The sequence below is a fragment of the Schistocerca nitens genome, chromosome 3, assembly GCF_023898315.1.
Source record: "Schistocerca nitens isolate TAMUIC-IGC-003100 chromosome 3, iqSchNite1.1, whole genome shotgun sequence".
Taxonomy (NCBI): Eukaryota; Metazoa; Arthropoda; class Insecta; order Orthoptera; family Acrididae; genus Schistocerca; species Schistocerca nitens.
The window spans coordinates 617,230,492-617,247,216 of NC_064616.1; positions in this window are offsets into that span (position 1 = coordinate 617,230,492).

Genomic DNA, 16,725 nt, shown 5'->3' on the forward strand with positions numbered 1-16,725 from the left:
ACGTGCTCCATTGAGCGTAGGTGGACGACGAAACTAAAATGAGCTCTAACATGGAAATTAAGCGTTTCCGGGCACATGTCCACATAATATCTTTTCTTTATTTGTGTGTGAGGAATGTTTCCTGAAAGTTTGGCCGTACCTTTTTGTAACACCCTGTAGATGTCGGCCAGTGAGGCCTGGTACGAAGTCGGCGTTACAAAACATCCCAAAGATTTTCTATAGGATTCAAGTCAGGACTCTGTGCAGGCCAGTCCATTACAGGGATGTTATTGTGTATCCACTCCGCCACAGGCCGTGCACTATGAACAGGTGCTCGAACGTGTTGAAAGCTGCAATCGCCATCCCCGAATTGCTCTTCAACTGTGGAAAGCAAGAAGGTGCCTAAAACGTCAATGTAGGCCTGTGCTATGATAGTGCCACGCAAAACAAGGAGTCCAAGCCCCCGCCATGAAAAACTCGACCACACCATAACACCACCATCTCCGAATTTTACTGTTGGCGCTACACACGCTGGCAGATGACTCACCGGGCATTCGCCATACCCATACCCACACCTGCCATCGGATCACCACATTGTGTACTGTGATTTGTCACTCCACACAACGTTTTTCTACTGTCGAATCGTCCAGTGTTTACGCTTCTTACACCAAGCGAGGCGTCGTTGGGCATCTAGCAGCGTGGTGTGTGGCTTATGAGCAGCTGCTCGACCGTGAAATCTAAATTTTCTCACCTCCCGCCTAACTGCCATAGTACTTCCAGTGGATCCTGATGCAGTTTGGAATTCCTGTGTGATGTTCTGGATAGATGTCTGCCTATTACACATTACTACCCTATTCTACTGTCGGCGGTCTCTGTCAATCAACAGACGAGGTCGACCTGTACACTTTTGTGCGGTACGTGTCCCTTCACTACCACATCGGAAGCAGTGGACCTAGGGATCTTTAGGAGTGTGGAAATATCGCGTACAGATGTATGACGCAAGTGACACCCGATCAAATGACCACGTTCGAGGCCGGCCGAAGTGGCAGTCTGCCGCCGGCAGTGCTGCGAGGCGGTCACGCGCCAGAGCTCTGCGGGCGAGGCGCGCACGGTGTGTTTGTGTTTACTTCGGCCGCTGTAAGTGCCGTTTTTCCCTTCTAGACCACCATGGCGCACAACTATCGGAAGAAGCATTACGTTTCAACTTTTGTTCCGACTTCGCGCGACCCAAGGCCCTGGAGGTAGAACGATTTATACGCGATGAAGTTAAGATACCACCAACGGATCTCATTGGTATCCACTTGTCCATAGTTAGCAGTACCGTCTACGTCAAAATGATCAACGATGCGGCCTGCGACAAGGTGCTTCAAGAGGCAAAACGTGGACTGCGCTTCTGTCATTCCGACGGCAACGTCGGACCCGTTACCGTCGATCACGCAGGTCTCGGCACACGGACGATAAGGATCTTCGAACTGCCGTTCGAACTACCTGCAGACGTCGTCATCGAGGCGCTCCGTCCCTATGGCAACGTTCTGGAACATGTTGCCGAACGATGGGTACAATTTCAAACCTATCCCGTTTTAAACGATGTTAGACAGGTCCGCATCGAGTTGCAGAAACACGTGCCTTCCTATCTACGTATCGGAGGCTGCCGTGCCATTATAATGTACGACGGCCAACCTCGGACCTGTTCCGGCTGCGGGAAAGAAGGTCACCTACGGTCTGACTGCATTCAACGACGTGTCGCGCAGCTCCCGTTGTCGGAAGCGTCCGTCACACCCACGATGACCGCCCTACCGGTCACTTACGCAGCGGCTCTTGCCACGTCTACAGTTTCGTCCAGTCCGTCGCCCGGTCCTTCCGATCGGCACGTCCCACCGTCCCAGTCACCTATGGACGGTGCGGACGTCCCACCTGACAACCTTGCCGCCGAACAGGCTCCCGCACCGGAAGCTGAGGAGAACAGTACTTCTTCACAACACCTGTTTGACAATTTCATTGTACCCACCGACGCCTTCGAACCAGGTCGACGCTCCTCCTTGCCGTCGTCCGACACTGAGGAACACGTGCGCAAACAACGCTCGCCACGTAGGCGCAAACGCCGTCGCCGTTCACCCACGGGCTCTCAAAGCGTCGCCACCCGCGACGACGACGACGACACCCAGCCAGCCGACATTTCCACACAGAGGTCGGCGGACAACTTTCAAGATGAACAAGACGTTTCGCAGGACGGGACCACCATGGAGGTCGCCACGCACAATGTAACGATCGGTGCGCAGGTTGAGACGCCTGTCTCCCCGCCGACAACTCCAGATCTCTCTCACCACGACGCCATTCCCATGGACATTGGACAGACCCACGGCACAGGAACATGGGCCGACGACGTTGAGGAAGATACGCCCCCTCCTCCGGATGAGTTGCCTCCGCCGGACAAGGCTGCCTGTTAACATCAAAAGCGAGGCATTGCAGCTGATGGGACGGGACTTCCTGTCGGTGCCCTCCCCTTGGTGATGGTAGATGCGCGTCCACCACCACTGAAACAAACGTACCGTTTTGCCACACTGAACATCAACATGATCGGCACTGCACCCAAGCTGCAACTCCTATGTGACATGCTTCGGGCCTCTGACGTCGACGTCGCCCTTCTTCAGGAAGTACGCGTTGCCACCCTACCACCAGTCTACGGCTACGACTCATACACTTCCACATGTGATCAATCAGGGCGTGGAGTGGCTTTCTACATACGCGAAGGAATCCCACTCAAGGACACGACAATCCTTCCCTGTGGAAGAGGCATGGCTGTTACCATCTTCGACACGCGCGTCATCAATATCTACGCTCCGTCTGGCTCCACGAACCGTCGGCAGCGGTCCACTTTCTTCGGACATGACGTGGCGCCCCTGTTTTCTGGACGCTATGATCGCCTTATCATGGGAGGCGATTTTAACTGTGTCCTCCATCCGCAGGACCAAGTGCCTGGTTATTCGCCATGCCCGGCGCTGCTCACCTTAATCGAAGATTTTCATCTAGTGGACGTTTGGGAGAAAATTCATGGCAATACCCCCGGTTTTACGCATTATACAGCACATTCTGCGAGCAGACTGGACCGGTTTTATGTCTCTGCCCACCTTGGCAATGAAGTCGCCCAAGCTGAACGTTGGCCCCTTGCATTTTCGGACCACTGCGCCGTCATTTGCTCCCTGGCTCTGCCACCTCAGTCAGTGTGGCGCGGCAGAGGTTACTGGAAGCTTAATACCTCCCTCCTTAATGATCCACACTGCCGACAATGTATTGCCACTACATGGGCGTCTTGCGAAAGACGCCTTCCGCAATACACATCCACGTTCCATTGGTGGCTCAAATGTGCCAAACCTGCGATCAGAAAGGCTTTCATACAATGTGGCAAGGAAGCAGCAGCATGGCATCGAGACACCACAAATTTTCACTACGCCGTCCTCCGTGAGCTCGATGCTCTCCCTCCATCACCTGACACCCATAGAGAACGACAGCGTACTAAAGCTCGTCTCCTCTCTCTTCAACGTGCACGACTGCATGGTGTCGTGGTGCGTTCCCGACGACAAGACCTCCTCCACGACGAAACCCCATCCACAATCCATGCCGCATCCGACCATAGTCGTCGACGTCGACTTTTTGTCCCCAACATCACGACCTCCGATGGTGTTCACCACACAACACAGGCGGCAGTGGTGTCTGCCTTTGCTGAACATTATCGCCAATTTTATGATGATGAACCGATGGCGACGCCCATTCCTGATGATCTCCGTCCTTCCCCTGATCGGACTCTCACCGTAGCGGAGTCAACGTCCATGATGTCTGCAATCACCGCAGAAGAGGTGGTAGATGCGATCAACAAAGGGGCCAAGAACAAATCACCCGGACCAGATGGTCTCCCAGTGGAGTTTTACCGGGCGTTCACCACGTTAATGCTTCCTCGCTGGACGGAAATGATTCAGGAACTCTTTACTCCGTCCTTCCCAATTCCACCTGAATTCGTCACTGGCATTCTTCTACCTGTGCCTAAACCGAAGGGAGGGTCTCATGTCTCTGCATATCGCCCCCTTACGCTACTGAATGCAGACTATAAAATCTATGCACGGCTCTTAGCAGCGCGCTTACGCACCGTCTTACCTACGGTCCTTTCACCTGAGCAGACTGCACGTGGTTGTGGGGCCACCTTACAAACAGCCCTCGGAGAATGCCGTGACCTCATTGCACTGGCGTCGGTTTGTCGCCTTCGTGCAACACTGGTATCCGTCGATTTCACGAGTGCCTTTGATCGCGTTCGACACCCATTCCTCCTCATGGTGGCGACACGTATGGGGTTCCCATTGCTTTTTGTCGATGCCATTCGCCGGTTACTACTTCCCGCGGTCTCGATGGTACAAGTCAATGGGAGGCTTGTAGGACCGATTCCTATACGCCGCTCTGTGCGTCAAGGATGCCCTATGTCTACTTTATTATATTCCATTGCACTTGAGCCCCTCATCACTGGACTTACCTCTAGACTGCAGGGCCTCACTTTGCGTGACTACACCTTTCGCTGTAGGGCTTATGCGGACGATCTCCTCCTTCTCACCCGCTCCTCCTTGGAACTTAATGACGCCATCCAATGGATCCACCAGTATGGACGTCTTTCTGGTAGCATTCTTAACGTCCGTAAATCGACTATGATGCACATTGGGCGCGGCCTCTCGGCTATGGTGCCGACCCCACTCCCAGTCAGTGCCACCCTTCGTTACTTGGGTATCGAATTTACGAGCTCCACGCACCGCACAGTGGCCCTAGCTTACCGGAGGCTTTTGCAGTCGATTCGACACCATGTCCGCGGTCAAGTGCACCGTAACTTAAACCAACTCCAACGTGTGTCCTATGTCAACATGTATGTCGCCCCTAAACTGGTACACGTCGCCCAGATCCTCCCAATGCCGTTACTCCTTGGCCGCCGTATCCAATCAGCCTTTGGATATTTCGTGTCAGCAGGGGCACTTTTCAAAGTCCGCTACAATACCCTAACACTGCCTCCTGCAAAAGGTGGCCTCGGACTCGTCAACGTACGGGCACGATCTTCTGCACTCTTTGTCCACACTCTGTTGCGGCACTGGCAGGGGCCGGTCCCGTCCTTAACACGCAGTCTCTTAGATATCCTCCGACCAGCTTCTCTCGATCCACCGATCAATGTGGCACCTATTTCTCCATTATTGTACCACGTCGCCAATTGTTTCATAGAACTCAGCTACGTTCGGGCCGATCTTCCAGTCACCCGTCCTCACCGTACAAAAGATTATTATCGTTTGTTTATGCTGTCCAACCCTTGCGACCCCATGGTGCTACAGCATCCTGACATTAACTGGCGCACGGTTTGGGGGTGTGTGCATGCACCCTTTTTACCGTCGTCTGTGTCTGCACTCTGGTATGTTTTAGTCTATGGAAAATTCCCGACTAATAGTCGACTTTATCGCATAGGACTGGCCACCTCCCCACTCTGCCCTGACTGTCAGCTCGAAGACACCGACGAGCACCGTCTTACGTGCCCCCTGAAACAAAACGTATGGCTCCTCATCCAACGAATCGTGGGCTTTTACCTCCGTGCCCCGCCAACGACGGTAACCCCGGATTTCCTGTTGTTGCCCCAGACATATCACTACCCTCTTGCTAAGCACCATACCCTAATCTGGTTTCGAGGACAGGCTTTAGAATACCTCTTTCAGAGTGGTCCGCATACAGTCCTTGACTTCTGGTACAAAGTTGTGACCGCGCATAGCACCCTCACCCGAAAACCATCGTACCGACAAACTTTTGCCGGTTTTCTCCGCAGCGTCTTCCTTGACCCCCCTCAAAGTTGGGGTGTGCCACGCCTACCTGTCACATGATGCAACACCCTTATCCACGTTCTCGTGCATCGATCAAAAACAAAAAAAAAACTTAAAAAAATGGAAGAAGACAGAGTATGTTATATTTTGTTGTATTTAATGTTTTTCATTTTAATATTTTTTTGTTTAACTAACAGTCATTTGTATATGTTTCAATGGTACCTTGAAGAACTCTTGCATAGTGAATATATATGTACTTTTAGTTTGTTCACTAAAAATTATTAAAAAAAAAAAGTGGCCGCGCGGTTCTGGCGCTGCAGTCTGGAACCGCGAGACCGCTACGGTCGCAGGTTCGAATCCTGCCTTGGGCATGGATGTGTGTGCTGTCCTTAAGTTAGTTAGGTTTAACTATTTCTAAGTTCTAGGGGACTAATGACCTCAGCAGTTGAGTCCCATAGTGCTCAGAGCCATTTTTTTGAACCACGTTCGAAGTCGCTGAGTTTCACGGACCGCCCCATTCTGCTTTCTCACGATGTCTGATGACTACTGAGGTCGCTGATATGGAGTACCTGGCAGTAGGGGGCAGCACAATGCACCTAATATGAAAAACGTATGTTTTTGGGGGTGACCGGATACTTTTGATGACATAATGTATATCTATGCCATACGATGTAATATCGCCACACAACACTTAGGAAAGCCTAGTTTAATTTTCCCTTATTAGGGGAAGCTGGAAACGCAATATTGTGACGTTCGGCGGAAATGAATGAGCACGCTGGCGTATCCGAATGCGTTGAACATCAAAGCATGTATGAAAACTTTACAGAAATCTTTTGACTTATGGTAGACAAACATACTGTAATAGCACACTGTTGCTGAACCTAAAATTAATTAAAGAAACGTAAAATCCGGTGGTAAAAAGCATTAGTGAGTGATCTAGGTTATCAAAACCTTATTTAAAAAAAAAAACTGTCAAACTTATGCAGTATTCTGTTTTACCAAGCGGCCTACATCTTTGGTGCAGGAACATATCAACAAGCGATTTTTAGAGCTTTGTCAACAATGTAAAGCAAATAATCTCCACAGAAAATGTTGTGGTTTAAAAAATTCAAAAAATGGTTCAAATGGCTCTGAGCACTATGGGACTTAACATCTTAGGTCATCAGTCCCCTAGAACTTAGAACTACTTAAACCTAACTAACCTAAGGACATCACACACACTCATGCCCGAGGCAGGATTCGAACCGGCGACCGTAGCAGTCCCGCGGTTCCGGACTGTAGCGCCTAGAACCGCACGGCCACCGCGGCCGGCTGTTGTGGTTTAAATTCAAAATAATGCACAGAAAACCGGAGTGGAAAAGGACAAATAAATATGTTTATAATACGTCAATGGGGTTTAATGAAACGGGATGATGACGAACGTATTGTCCAAACGTTGGAAAATACGTACAATTTTATATTAATGATCTGTTCCCAGTGTTTTAAAAATACTGCAAAATTAAGCGCACATAATCCTAAACTGTTCTGGCGTAACCACAAGTGCCGGAGCGAAGATGCAGTACGCAAGACCAGAGAAGGCGGTGAGGAAATGTCGGCCAATGGTGCGCGGAATTGGACCGCGCCGCGCCAAGAGAGAGACACCTGGAAGAAGTGAATATAAACGCCGGTCCTGCTAGCCTCGGCCGCCCAGATCGGCCCAGTTTGCAACGGACATTAGTACTACGCTATCAGATTGTCGTGAGCCGTATCAAGTGCTTACTTGGACTTCGTGTATAGCAAGAACTTTACTGTTTTCACGTCACCTCTCGCTAGCGACATTTGCTGTGATCAAAGTTAAGTATTGTCAATTTGCTTTCTAGAAGTAAAACTACTAATTTTATTTGTTTGATTTGTTGTATAGCATTCCGAGAATGCAACATCCTTTAGGCACCCTATAAGCAACGAGTGGGCAAGATCCCACATAAACAATACCATTATTTCCAATGTAAAGGTTATAACGTTTAAGTTTTCTCCTAAAACTTGGAGTTTGTGACTTGGGGAAAAGGGGGGAAGGGGGCGGTGCACCAACTGCGCGGTGCCCGTAGCACGAGCTCCATGTTTCATATACCTCTGCCTATCCGTGGTGGAGAAGGCAAGCACACAGGTTTGAACTCGTCATCAGCAGGGCTTGGTGATGGGGACGAACTGTTCAAGTCCTGCTGTGCATCACGGGATCGTCCCCATACAGCGTTCAGTTCGAGGCTTCTCACGTTTCTGTTCGAGTCCGCAGCATAACAGTCAGATTCACTGACCGCTCAGCTCCCTAAGGAGTACCTTGGTGCAATATGTTTTAGAAGATACGCAGTACTGATTAATATGAATGGAGCCCCATTGACGGCCGGAAGGACGATTAGTATTTAACATCCCATTGATGACAACATGATTAGAGACGGAGCACAAACGCGTGTTAGTCAGGAATAGGGAATGAAGTCAGCTGTGACATTCTCAGAGGAACCATTCCAATATCTGCATTAAGCGATTTAGTGAAGCCGTGAAAAACCTGCATTTCGAAGGCCGGGAGGAGATTTCAACCACCTCCCTCCCGAATGTGAATCTAGCGTGCTAAGTTGTTAAGCGAGGTAAGTCAGATGCCAGTAGTCATTGAAAGAATAGTTATTATCCAACATCTGATGTAGGTATTCATGTGAGAGCATAAAAAAAGCTAGCTTAGTTGTTTTAGCACAATGAATGTAATTGTAAAATGACTGGACAGTCAAAAAATTGTGATGTTAATCTGTATCCCAGACTTCTGTGAACACTCAGCCTCTGTCCATATGCTGACTGAAGGTAAATTTCCGGTTGTCCTACCCACAGTAATTGCAACAGACAATTAATAAAGTAGCAGCACAGGTGAGACACATCCCGCTAACCATAGTGAGTAAGCGACTAAATAGACTGACTGTGAGCCGAATGCTACGTCTCCCGACAATGCAACGAGGAGATAATTGTTGATGCTAAGTGCAGTGAGAAGAACAGTGATGCAAAAGTTTGCTGGGGAAGTGCTCCAGGTGGCAGATCTCGACAATCTGCCCGTCATCAAATGCATACTCATCCCACTCTTACCTATTCTGTGTACTGGAGACCATTACAAGATTTAAAATCAGTGACATGACACGGCTAGCTTTTCAGACTGGCAGCTACATTCGTTCGATAAGATGTACACATCCTTACATAAACACTTACTAGGTTCGTGACATGTATGTGACACTCTCACATTGTTTTCTGTTTTTCCCTCGTAACATTACAACTCTCTAAGTGTTTCGAACTGTCAGAATGTCAGTGGTTTTGTGATGTTGTGATGAGGTAGCATCGTGATTGATTTTACATTGTCAAATCGTTGTCGCCAGCAAAGCTGATGCAGCAGTAACGACAGTCGCAAATGTACTGTGGTTATTTAGAGTACTTATGTATAGTCTCGAGACAGTACACGGAACTCATGGGAAAACGTAGCGTCCTAAAAACAAGAATAAATTTAAGGGGCTAGTAAGCCTGATTTTCTCGCACACAGCTTGGTACTGGCTGAGTGCACCTGCATGCCAGCAAGGAGCGCTATCACGCAGTCACCACCTTTCAGAAATTTTTGTGCCACTATATTCATGGTGAACCAGAAATCCACCAAAAACTTCAGAGGTTGTTGAAGTATACCTTCTGAGTGTTTTGGTATAAGAAACACACGGTCTTGGGGTGGCTCGTTGCAGAGTAACAATACGATTACGATTTATTCGGTTTGTTACCGCACTCAGCCTTGTTTCTGTGAAAATACATTCGCAACAGTGAAGGCGCATATAATACGCAGTAACCAAAACGAACAACACACAGCACATTGATAAACGGGTTATTCAATACTGAAATAGATCAACGCAAGACAGTTACTAGGATAATGGAAGAACCTGCTCCGAAAAACAGTAAATATTTCCGAAAGTCCACTTAAACCGGAGTGGGAAATTTCTTACTTTTTTGTTAGTTGTGACGACGAAGCCAAATGTCTAATCTGCGGTGCAGTAACTACGTGTGTATGAAAATCTTCTGCTGAAAGACACTACAGCAAACTGCACTGAGAAAGGTATAATGAAATCATAGGGAACGTCAGAGAGGAAGAATTAAGGAAATTGCATATTTTTTCAGAGGAGAATTCTCCATCCATAAGTGAGGCTTGTACCAGTACTTTAACATGTTTATTTTGGTTAAAGGTCCTGCAAAGCGAACTGAAGTTTGTTTACATTCCTCTCAAATGTATATTCGTTTCCGTTTTCGCTTGTGTTATTCCTAACACAATCTTTTTTCTCTAGTTTAGGGCAAAGAAGATGAAGAGTGCTGCGAAAGGACTCTTGGAGCTAGTTATAAGCATGCACGTCCAAAAGAACACTGCATCATAATTCGTTATAACACAAGCACTGCAATATCGTATTTATCTGCCGACACCAGGCAATCGACTTTCAAGTAAAATGTCTCGCCTGTATGGGGATATATAGATAATGGATGTACGGGTACCTGTTGTAGACTAATGCTTGACGACATATGGTAGTTCGGGTCTGGCCCTGGGTCGTGCTCGGATAGCGTAATGGTAAGACGACATCTCGCGATAAGCGGGAAATCCTTCGAGTCCCAATACGGCACGAGTTTTCACTGTCGCCATTCCTCTGTAAAGCTGATGGTTGTCCGCGTTCGCGACTGCGAATACATTTCACGTAATACTTGATGTGTTTCTAAAGCCCTTTTAGATAGTAACTGAAACTGTGCCTCCCGATTTACGTTTCGAACTAATCGATTTGTAAAACGATGATCACTGTGGCTGAGCGGCTCTAGGCGCTACATTCCGGAACCGCGCGACCGCTACGGTCGCAGGTTCGAATCCTGCCTCGGGCATGGATGTGTGTGATGTCCTTAGGTTAGTTAGGTTTAAGTAGTTCTAAATTCTAGGGGACTGATGACCTCAGAAGTTAAGTCCCATTGTGCTCAGAGCCATTTGAACCATTTTGAACGATGATCACCGAAAGAATTTATTTTACAGTACCAAAGGTTTGTTCGAATTCTACCAGAATTTGTCGGACGAAGAATTTCCTAAGCTGCACAGATAAGCAGCGAAGATTATTTCTGTGTTTCGATACACATGTGTATGTGAAAGCTTTTTCTTTGTTTTCACTTGTACAGCTAGATTGCGTGTAAGTATTTCAGAGTGTGATTGAAAAAATATTCCAAGAATTGTTGTCAGCCGATACCTTTTTCCAGATTTTAGTAACATAATTACAAATAAGAAAAAGGAGAAAACAGAAGAGGTGATTTTCTGTTGCCGCCAGTTTTAAAGATGTTATTATTATTATTAAAATATCTTTTGCACCTTTCATCTTGTCCCACGAAACTAAGCTCGCCGTCCACTGCACGTAAGCCGGCCGGGATGGCCGAGCGGTTCTAGGCGCTACAGTCTGGAACCGCACGACCGATACGGTCGCAGGTTCGAATCCTGCCTCGGGCATGGATGTGTGTGATGTCCTTAGGTTAGTTAGGTTTAAGTACTTCTAAGTTCTAGGGGACTGATGACCTCAGAAGTTAAGTCCCATAGCGCTCAGAGCCATGTGAACCATTTTGAACCACTGCACGTAAACATTTAGGAATGCAGAAAAAAACAGAGACGAAGTTTTTGGAAAGGTCGAGACAGGCGGAGTGAGGGAGACAAGCGTAAGGAAAGAGAGAGACAGCGCTATCACGCAACGTCGAGGAATGGGGGTTTGCAACATCGTCAACATAGCGAAGTTATCTACCAACCAGGTCCGCGCGCTCATCAACCCGAGTCTCGTAAACTTGGCTCTTCATATGCTCCCAGAGGAAGAAATTCGTTTGCGTCCTGTCTAGTGACCGAACTGGCCATGGAACCGGACCGCCACGGCCAGTGCATTGTTGTCCAAACTGTACTTAAGCATACTTCAAAGCTGACTAATTTTCAGTGGCACATATTCTAGGAACCGTGGGAGGGCATGATGAATGAACGGTCTCTACACGACTGCGTTCAGTGTATCAGTAAGTCGATAAGATAAACAAAAAAATCGTTGTCAATAACATCCCATACATTATGAACAAACGTCTGTTCTATAGAATCGACTCAGCAGTGTGTGTGGATTTTCGTCATCGCATACATGGCTGTTCCTACTGTGCATCATGCCCTTTCTTGTAAAACCCGCCTCATCTGTAAGCAATACGAAAGAGTGAAAACAGCGGTTTTCTGTACATTGCTGTTGGAACCAATTTGCAAACACCACTCGAAATGAGAAGTCCAATGACTGCAATGCTTGCACCCTCTGTGAATGATACGTGTGTAAGTTTTGTTCATGTAAGATTCTCTAAACAATTGATTAGCTTGCGTTCAGAGCTCCTGCGCCGGCCGGTGTGGCCGAGCGGTTCTAGGCGCTTCAGTCTGGAACCGCTCGACCGCTACGGTCGCAGGTTCGAATCCTACCTCGGGCATGGATGTGTGTGTTGTTCTTAGGTTAGTTAGGTTTAAGTAGTTCTAAGTTCTAGGGGACTGATGATCTCAGATGTTAAGTTCCATAGTGCTCAGAGCCATTTGAACCAGAGCTCGTGCAACGCGCCGAGTACTGCAGGCAGGATTGTCACCAATTGTGGGTAACCCATTCTCTTCCATATCGAGTGTTCTAGCATACTTCACACAGCCAGAATCTTCCATTCTAACACGGAAGAATACAATATGTCGTAGGTTCTTATATAGAGAAGCAAAAGTACTGTGATTTTGATGCTGTCGGCACGGGAACAGCTCAGCAAAGCGTCGTCGCGCCACTCTTTCGTTGCATTCAGTGAACGAACAGATGCACGAGGAGAATATAGGTCAACTCTTCGTCAGTAAACCTATCCATATTACTGCTGTGTACCACTTCTGACGCACAACTAACACTGCAGGAAAACAAAGTCCTAGACAGAATCAAGAAGTACTGAATGCAAGCTTGAGGTCAACGAGATAAGGAGGGCATTACTTTTGTCAACAGCAGGTAGCATGAGCGAATGGAAACAAGATATACATCGCATACCCTCGACATTTGCAGTGTTGTGCCCTGTTTTCAGTTCAATAGAAATACTAAGCTAAGTGGTGCAAGAAACCAAACTAAACGCAATAGCTCTGTAACGAGCTGCCGTAGACAGCGGGTTCCTCGTACCGAAATACTCAGAAGGTATCCCTGAACAAACTCCGAAAGATTATAGATGGAGTTCTGGTTTACACCATATAATTTCGCTTATCTTGTAGATAAGTATAACGATTACCAGTTATTATTTATTACTGCCTGCAAACAAACATTTTTGCCTTAGTTATATTAGTTGTCTTCAGAGGTCTTCATATCCCCTCTGGTTTATTTGTGTCCATTGTGTCATGTTTAAGTACTTTAAGATTCCAGCTTCTCTCACAAGTTTTGAGCTAAGTACATGTCAAAACCTTACTATTCATCGCAGTAAACTTCGTTTCGTCAACCTTGCTGTCCCCTGCACTTTACCTTGTTGCTAGGTTAATCACTGATTTGTTAGTTTAACTGTAATTACCTATTTATTTACTTTTTTGAGGATGATGTAAACAATAGCTAGAGAGCTTGAATTAGATCAGTAGATGTTGAAAGGGACTCAGAGAATATCTTCATATGTTTTAATTTCGTAGTTAAATAAAATAAAATTAAATAATTACTGTGTAGAGAAAAATAATGTTATTTATGTTATCACAGTGTTTCCCGATACTAGGAAGGTAACATACATGCTATGTTGACTAACTGTTATTATCATAATTCTATTTCTAGCATATATGGTATTGTGTTTGGCTTGTAGGCCCTAAATAATATACCTGTCTGGTTTGTTAATGTTTCACAGAACAAAACAGAAAGATCTATGAACATTTTAGAGGAAATAATTTAATACATACATTTAGCTAAACAATCGGATAACAGTCTAAATGAACAAACCGAGCCTTACACAAAAAAATATATTTTGAGAACTTCAGCAAGACTTGTCCCGCTAGACAAAACGAGCCCCAGATTGTCTCTTATTTTAAAATTCATTTTCATAGGTACAGTGATTTGGAACATATAGTCCGGCAGCACAGGTGACATAAAAAAACAAAAAAATTGGTCATAGATATTAATTTAAGAATATATTCATCATAATCATAGATCATACTGATATAATAACTGGTTATGTCTCTGATATTTAACGGATTTTGACTTCTCGACAGCTTTAGAAAATATAATATGTATTTATTCAAAGGTTGACTGTTCGACGTGTACAGGAAGTCTGACGTCATATAAATACTGCTGAAATGAATCGAAAAGTCATGAAAATTTTTTAATGCAAACAAATATTTACAGAGTTAAACCACTTTTCAGTAGTGACAAGCAACAAGTCACGAGAACATAAAACTAACTAATTCACACACAGAATCACACTACAGAGATTTCATGGAACTGTTTCGTCTCAACGAAGCACAATGATCGCAAAATGCGCACTATGTTTCAGCAGTCAACTAAGCGAAAGAGGATCGTAACTTCTGAAACGGTGTGCTTCCTCTGGACTTGGCTGACAGCGCTATCTGGAAAGTGTGTTTGGGCGAATATGTATTACCTAAGCGTATTGTCAATATGAATCATGATCTCTCCCACATGGGTGGATGTTCCAACATGAGCGTGCAGTTGTCTCTTCACTCACAGGTGGTGGCGTTGAATATTGACTAAAGCGTTGGATAAACAAATAATATCAAGGCATTTATGCCTTTATGCAGGGGATGTTAATGTTTGTGGTTTTATCCTATCACTACTTTCTAACACTGCATCTTCCACACTGTTTTTAATCGCAAGTGCGGAAACGAATGGTCGCTCTATATCTTATTAAGTAGTACGGGTGATCCTGGCTGCGCGCACACCCAAAATTTTACCTGCTCTTGAGGTGGTTAACCACGCGTGCGGTCGCTTGTCGAAATAGCTTAGCAGGGCGTGGTGGTCAGTTTTTGAGTCAAGTCAACTACGTGCGGAGGAAAACACTAGTCCAGTTGGCACTACAGCATTTTCCGTCCCATTTTCAGTGTCTCAGCACTCTCTGTGACTGATACGCTAGAGCAGTCACAGGGATGGTTAAAAATGCTTGATAAAATACTCACGTCCATGATGGGGCAGTCGTCAAGGTATTTAAAGAGACACGGAAACAATTTTCGTTCTTTATGATGACAATAAGAAACTCTTTTGAAAAATTCTAGGTTTTTACACTATTGGAAGAAATTTTTTTAACTTATCAATGGCTTCACGGTTATGACTGACTGCATTGGTAAACAAAACTTGGGCTGAAGAATGGTATAAGTAAATACGTGACTTCCATGTTTTTACTGTGGTTCTCTGTACTACTACACGTTGTATTTCTCTGTCCTTCCGAAATTATTTCTTCCAACAGCGGTCAACTTATGCTTTCTTTCACTTGTCATGTGCCCCACAGGAACGTTATATTCATTTCTAACGTACTCGTCACATCCTAGGAGTAGGAGCTGGCTCACACAGCACAAAATTCGAAGGAAGTGAGTAATGATTACAGTGCTACCAACAGTTCAGTGCAAATATTATTAAGCAGCAAATAAAAGACTTGAGCACAGTCGATCTGTTTATAACATACTTCATCGCGCGCTGTCGACCAATTTGCTAAGGTAATGCTGAATCTGCTCTCGGGCAGCTGGGCTGAGTAAACCTTTTCCCTCTATCAGGGATAAACTGTTCCTTAGAGGACTGTAATTATTCCAACAAGGTTTTCCTCTATAATATTTTATAATTATTAAGTTCTTTTTATAGTACCAATGAGAAAAATGTGTAACATATTTGCTGGTATGAAAATAAATATTTGTAACATTGGATAAAGTTTCAATTTCTGGTACTTCAATTTTTTATTTGGGGCGGTAAGGGGAGGAGGAAGCAGGCTTGGAACGGACTGTACTCAGCCTCGTGAGGCCAGTTCAGAAGCTACTCAAATCAAAAATAGAGGCTACAAAGTGGGAAAGCTACCAACGACTGGGAGAACTGACCACATTCCCCGTGCTTAACGCATCCAGATGACACATCGTGTTGCGGTTCGTATGACTTATTGGCGGTAGCGGCAATTGCGCTTCCTGCTTGTGCAGCAGGGAGTAATGAGCGCTTCCACAGCCGTGCAGCTCCACAGCTTGGAGAGCAGCGCAGCCGCAGCGCATTGTCTGCCTCAGAAGTGTCGTTTACGGTAGTAGAATATAAAGAACTGGTCGAAATAGTATCGAAAATTCTTTATATTTTTGAAGTACCGAGTCCAGTTTATAAAGAACATAGTGTGAAGTACAATGCTTGGAAGGGAATTGCGGAATTCGTCCAGACGTCAAGTAAGATGATTTTGTACAGCTTATTAACTATGGGCAGGGTAGTTACACCAGATTTTGTAAAACCAGTAATAAATATTCAGTTGAGATAACGATAACCACGATAAAATAAGGGAAATCAGAGCTCGCACGGAAAGATATAAGTGTTCGTTCTTTCCGCGTGCTATACGGGACTGGAATAACAGAGAATTGCGAAGGTGGTTCGATGAACCCCCTGACAGGCACTTAAATGTGATTTGCAGAGTACCCATGTAGATGTAGATGTAAATGTAGATGTAGAGATCAAGTAATCAGATTACTTTGCCAGGATACTAACTGTAAGCATCTGTTAAAGTTGTTCATAACTGAGTCTCGCACAGCGAAGCCTTCGTCACTGGGCACGCTACCACGCCTAGCAAGTGATATAAGAGTTTTAGATGGTAGCGACTCAGTTTGATATATTTCATAATGTTTGTTGTTACTGTACAGGAAAGCGTCCCTAAGTAGATTGTGGATACAACAAGCTAC